Below are 6,982 nucleotides of genomic sequence, written 5' to 3'. Positions count from 1 at the left end.
CCCCCGGCCGGCCCTGCCTGAAGAGCCGGCTCCCTCCAGAGGGAAGAGCCGGGCATGGCACGCGGTGGATCCGGCCCGCGCGGAAAACGAGAAGAGCTTCATCTTCGGAACTCGGAAATACGCAATCTGAGAGGAAAATATAGTTTTGGGGATTAAAGCAAAGATTTGGACTTTGAAACACTCTGGCATAAATAAGAAGGGGCAGTAACCTGTGAGTTACAATTTGAGGATACTCAGCCAGCAATGACTCAGCTGTTGCTCTAAGCTGGTGTTACTGAGAGTCCCGTCTGCGAGTGTAGAGGCCAGTACTTGTGCATGAATTCAACGTTTTTCTAAACATATGCATTTTGTTCTTCATTTAGTCATTCCAATTCAACTGATCGGTAAGATACATAATTTACACAGGTGTTTGACAAAACTAGGTGAAAGTGACTGTACCCAAAGATTTCTACTACTGCCATTATCATGAGCTCAGCACGTGCATATAAAATATGCTGTCTGTTACAGTGAGACACCCATTGTCGGTGGGAATCTAGATAGTGTATCAGAGGTTTGCAAATCTCAAAGAATAGTATTTCCTACTTTTACTTCTGCCCAGTATGTTGCACACACAATCAATGCAAAAAGGAAGAGCTGGTTTTTAAGATATACATTAATCTTGAAAAACACAGACGTGTCCTATATACACAATGTCTGTACATGTACAAGTCTGGTCTCCAAAGGCCCACTGTCCTTCAGGAGGGCTGTGTAAAGCACTGTGTGTGTTGCATATGCCAGAAAAAACACACTCATTCTCCCCATTAACAGAAATGACCTATTATAAATTTACCAAAGATACCATAGTTTTATAAATTGGCCACATATGTCTGTGTAATATATTTATTATATCACATTTCATAGCATTTCTGTTTTATGAAATTCAGCCTTGAATTTGTCACATATGTTTTGCATATATGTGCAATAGTTGGCCAAGTATATCCAAGTAAAGTATGATAAATGTGTTCTTTCCATATGGGAAATTAAATGTTTTTCCAGATTTAAAAAAAGAGTTTATTAAGAGCAGCCTATACAAAATAATTACAATAAATCACTCACTTCTATTTAGGTTAAAATTATAAATTTGCACTGGTAACAAAGTGATTAAGAACAAGAGCCAGAAAAGTCACATTTAGGACCTAATTCTATAAGGAGATGGAGCAGCATAGATAGAAGAGGCCCTACACATTTTCAAGGCTCGCTGCTGCATGTTGTGACATCCTGCCAGGCTGCAGAGTAGCTTCCATCTCCTGCTCCCGGCGTGACTGGAGCTGCCAAAGGACAGCCTCCCATTACCTCTGTGAGAGGGGCACTGTGAGAGCAAGTGACCTGGAATGTCCACTCCAGTCTGGGTTCTACACCTCTCTGAACAGCTCTTAGTGGTCCCTGGGAGATGGAGAAGGAAAGGGAATGTTTGCCTGCAGTGTAATCCTCCTTCCTGATGCTCCTTCTGGTAACCAGTGGGTGCTTCAGTGGGCAGGGCAGGACACCTCGGGTGCTGTGCTCGGTACCTGCCTTCACAGGAGTGACTGCATAGGTGCCCAGGGACTCAGACTGATGTCCTTGGACTTTAAATTGCAAAAAAGGAGTGAAAAACAGGATAAACAACATGTAAAACTTGCAGAAGTGTGATGTGTTTGCACTATCACTATTGTCAGTGGTTTTAGCTTGCATGATGGGTAGGGGCTTGGCATTTGTGTTTGCTTTTTTACTCCACTTGCTTCATGCTTCCATTGTTCCTCGTTGCAGGGGGCAGATGGTTCCCCTTCTCTCGGTGCTCCAGCCTGGCTGCTTCAGCTGCCCTTTGTCTGGGGTGTGACCTCCAACCATGGGCAGCAAGTGCCAGCACTGAGAGTGGAGGGGCTGCAGGCAAAGCCATCATCTGGAAAGGGCAGTGGAGGGGTGGGGAGAAGCAGCCCTTCTCCCAGCCTGGTTCTATTTGAGAACTGCCTTGCACATTTCTTTTATTTCAGCAAACATGAAGTGAGTCTTTCATTTTATTCCCTTTCCTGCTTGTTGTCAACTACTTCAAACCAGATGGGCTCAAGAGATAAAACTATAAAGACTCAATGTCTCTATTTAGCAGGATGCCAGGTCTGCATGCCATCAAAATATCTGAGGCAAAAAAATCTGAACAGATAATACTTACTCTAAGTATTATGTTAAGAGCAGCCTAGATGCTTTTCCATGAACACAAACAATGCATCCACAAATCACTGAGATTTCGCATCAGCAATTTTTAAAATTACCATCAGGCCAAATGCCACAGCCACATTCTCTGTCATGTTTAAAGTTATTCCATAGGCCCAGCATACCCTCTGCCTTCTTACCTGTGTCAGAACATGTTTATAGCAAGCAGTGCCATGGGGGCCTGGAAAATGTACTTTTGCATGCGTGAGATGCCAGAGCTATGGAGCAGAATAATGGCTCAGCATTCGAACATCCTCACCAGATTCCCTGATCTGGACATAATCAGGCTCAATCAATCCTGCCACTGGTAGGAAAGAGATCATTGCTGTCCAGAAAGTGCCTGGGGATTTCTATGGTCTCTTGCTGCCCTAGTTTATGTATACTGAGAATAAAAAATAGAAAGAAACAGCTCCTAGCTGCAATCTCAAGTAAATTTAACAGCTTTTTATGTTTCCTTTTATTTTTTTGTTTATTAGAACTTCAAATTGTAACAGAGAATTATTAGAATTAATATTTTTTTCACTGCCATGTCACTCTCATGTAAGGAGATAGTTAATATTCCAGGATGGTTCTCCTGCAGTGCATGTGGCTGCTTTAGGACCTCAGTCCTTCCTGCTGCTATCCCTTGTGGCACTGCAGCTTCTGGTTTTATGACTCTTCATAGCAGAGAAATAAATACACTCTCCTCTGGGTGAACACAGGCTTATTTAGAGGTGTACATTGTGGTCTACAGGATTTCCTAGTGTACCAACACCTTTAAAAAAGGATGCTGGGGAAGTAAAAGCAAATATGTCTGAGACTATAATAAGTTGGTGTATGAGTTTTAGTAGCCAGACCTATCATTGTATGGTCCCACCAGGTACTCTTCCTGCCATCCTTGTCCCTCTCCCATAGAGAATCTGGCCACTGGTGGTGGTTTGCTCCAAGGCCCTTCATACTTTCCACAGTCTTCCTATCACCTATCTCAGAGGGACAAGTCACTTCTTTGTTTTGATTGAACCCCTCCCTCCCCTTTCTCCTCCTCTTACAAACAGAACTGCAAATCAAATTCCTCTGAGGTCAGAATAAAGCAGTACACAGCACTGCTGATTGGACGTACAGCTATAGTTCATACCATTAATCAGGTGAGCAAAACTTTCACAACTGAGAGGTTATATTTTCATTTAATTTGATACTGTGAGATCCTTACATGAATTGCCAACTCCCCCCAGTATGATCATAATTTTGGATAGCTTCCTTTGCATTATAAAAGAAACCTCCAGCATGTCCCAGAAGAGTAGGACACAGACTCAGCCAAGTTTACTTGGAAAAGCTACAGGAGGGGGACCCAGGCTGGAATTTCAGAGTATTACGCATCAGCAGAAACCCCCCTGCCTTCTTGCTTAGTCATGGCTGTCACTTTCTTGGTAGCACAATGGTCATGCTTTCATCAAACTTTATGTCTCAGCACTGCTGTAACATTGTCTTGCATTAATCCAGGCAGTCATGTGCCATGTTTTATGTAATGATCCATACTTTCACACCACAAACACACAGCCAGAAAAGGAAACACATTGATTTAGCGCTCAGTAATCCTTGTTTAATCCCCAGTCCTTTGGTTTACATCACTAACATGGCTCCTGCAGTAGTCAGTGTTCTATCTTTGTTCTTGGCAGACTGAATTAAAGGAAAGATTTATTAATTTGTAAGTTGGCTTTGTAGATGCATCTTAAATATGCTAAAAACAAAACCAGTCCAGAAGCCAGTATTGACTTAACTATAAAAATCTGCTCTTTTAAACTCAAACCTTTGCAACAGTCCAAGTCAAGCTGCAGAGTAATTTTTTGGCTTGCTATAGCAGTTGCATTCTAAAGGACTAAATTTAACAACTGTCTCATTGCATGCCCCGAGCCTACTTCCTTTTTCACTCATTACTACAAAAACAATCTCCTCTTTCCTTGCTCATCTACACTAAGGACTGCAATGCTTTATGGCTCATGTACTGATAAGAGAAAGAAGTTGTAACTAATGGATTCACTTGCAAATAATGTTAGAGGGTCAGAGATCACCATTCATTCCAGTGGTGATAAATATTCCATGTAATTGCTGTACAAATGCTGGTGTTTGGGATTTATTTCTATTACTTTACGAATGCCAGTTGTTTTCTCCCTCTCGCGGTGCCAAAGACGGTGATTCTTGGGAGGAAGACTTTTGTAATAATTTAGCTGTCATCACCTTCACTTCTGAATCCTCTAGGCCAGGTACAGGCTAGCCCTAGTTCCTTTCTGGCAGGTGAGATTTCAGAGCTCACTCCAGCACCTTAAGGTGGCTCTTCACTCACAACCTTCTGCTAGCAAGTCAGCAGAAATCTTGAGTGACAACCATGCTCATGGCACAATTGTAAAGAGCTTTAACTTTTTATTTTAAAAAATGTGGATTTCTTAGTTGCAATCAGACATCTGTATTTTACAGTTATAGTTATAACCAGACAACAGTGTTTTACAGTCTCTACTAATAGAGACTGTCCTTCCTGTTGGACACCATTCCTCTTTGTGGAAGTCCAGGTTAGTTCCTTAAGCAAATAAACTGTTACAAGACTGTAATTCACAATCAAACTATTGCATTTAGGCTCAACTCTAAGTCAAACTAGTGTAGTCTGGTTGCTCATTTCAAGGAAACTATAATGTGAAAGAAAAATCTGTTTACTGGGTGTTTAAATAAAATCAGTAGTGATATAAAGTGTTAATGAATTAATTGTATTGTGAAAAAGTATGGCATGGATAGTGGTTTGGTAATGGGAAGTAAAGGATGGGTCTGTTCCTGCAAGCAGCCCTGCCAGCTGTGTCCTTCCCCTTGAAGCTGATGAAACTCTCACCTGTGTGTCTGCCGAGATGCAGTTCACGTCCTCATTTTCAATTTGTACTTGCATGACTAAGTTTGTTTTTAAATCTACCTAATCAGACAAACATACATATTTAATTCCCAACAAAAGGCAGTAAGTTAGATGTAAGCACCAGCAATCTTTAGAGTATCTTCCAAAAGACCCATTCGTAAATCTAAACATCCCTTATGAGTTTCCCTAATTACTTTAGACACATATGTTGATGGTAAATGGCAATTTTCAGAGAAAATATACTCAAGAATTCCTAACTTCCAGACTCTGATCTAATAGTGCTCTTAATAAGGCACAGGGTATTAATCCTTTCTTTCCAGAGGGATGCCACTGTGCCAATGTCAGAGTATTTGCATCAAAAATTGTTTCCTACACAAACCATTCACCCAAGATGGGTGAGCCCTGGATTTCCTTTCCTGCTGGATGAGCATTAAACCTACAGCTCAATTCTGTAGAAATTGCCCAACAGTGCAGGCTGCTGTTTGCTGCCACGGAGAAGAGGAATGCTTGCACCCTTTGGGCCACGTGTGGCGTAGTACCAGACAGCACAGGCAAAAGGAAATCTCTGTGCAAACTCCCTAGGACAGGTGCCCAGACCACGCACAACAACACTTTCTCCGTTTATTTATTTCATTGTTTCTTTACGTCAATTCTGACCTGCTTTAAGAAAGGGGAAAAAGAACAAAAGGAAAGGTTTCTTTCAGCAGCAGGTTTGTGGGAACGACCCCATCTCATTCCACAAGGCTGTGGCTGGAGCTGCTTGTACAGTGGGGGCTGCTCCTCTTCTGTGTGGGAGGTGGATGATGGGTGGAGATGTGCAACTCTGTCTGGCAGATGTAATGAACACCATCACCTCCCCTTGACTCGGGATCACTCAAAATTAGGCTTTAACTTTCAACTGCAATGTGATCCTCCATGCAGCTACTGAATAGTAAAGAAATAATCAAAGAAATGCATTTTTTGAAGTGTTATCACACTCTAAAATGTGTAAAGCCACGTTTTATTTAGAAAAGCCTGGCAACAGTATCCTGATTCTGTTTTTTAATGTAAAGAACATCAGGCTGGGTGCTTAAGGCTTTCAGTCCAGCAGTATTCTCTGTCTGCAAGGCACAGCTGGATAACAGACACAGACCTTAATTTGCATGTGTGTTAAGGCATCATCCTTGAAATAATTCCTGAAGTCTTTGCTGTTGCTGTTCATTTTTGGTCACTTTTTCTTTGATTTCCACCTTTCTACAGAGCAGAAACAATTATTTCCAGTAAAGTATCAACAGTGCACAGCCTGGACACAGTTGTCACTGCAGCTTTGTGACTGAATGCAGCAGTACCCTGGCTCTCAGCACACTGGTGTGTGTCTAATACACTTTAGAGGAAGGCAAATGCTGCTTTGTGAGTCAAACAAAAAAACTTTCATGAATGAATTTCAGCTTCCATGACTGTAGAGATGACAAGTTAATGGAGCCATTCGCACTGTGTGGATAAGGATTTACCCATGCAATTCCCCTAAATGTTCATGGGAGTGTACAGCTGAATCCCAGACTTGCCACGCTGAATCTTACCCCTAACTCTCCAAGGAGAAGGGCGCTAATTGGATTGCCGAGTTTAAATCCTTCAGCTCATCAGTCTATGGAAAGGATTTAGCACTGGCTCTGTAAAAGGCTTTACATAGCTTTGCAGTGCAGTGTTGGGGGACATTTTTTCCCCTTCTTGTGATTAATTGTAAGGCTTGAGGTGACAGGAGACATAATGAAATTCATAAATGCCAAAGGCCGTCCCTAGTCACATTCCTGGCTGTTGGTTTAAGTTAGAAACTGACAGAAGTGTGAACAAATCAAGGGTGTTCTGATAGCCTTTCAGTTACGGGGAAGAAAAAGTAACTGACAA

This window comes from Corvus brachyrhynchos, unplaced genomic scaffold, assembly GCF_000691975.1.
Source record: "Corvus brachyrhynchos isolate BGI_N302 unplaced genomic scaffold, ASM69197v1 scaffold114, whole genome shotgun sequence".
Taxonomy (NCBI): Eukaryota; Metazoa; Chordata; class Aves; order Passeriformes; family Corvidae; genus Corvus; species Corvus brachyrhynchos.
Note: the sequence above shows the minus strand (reverse complement) of the source record.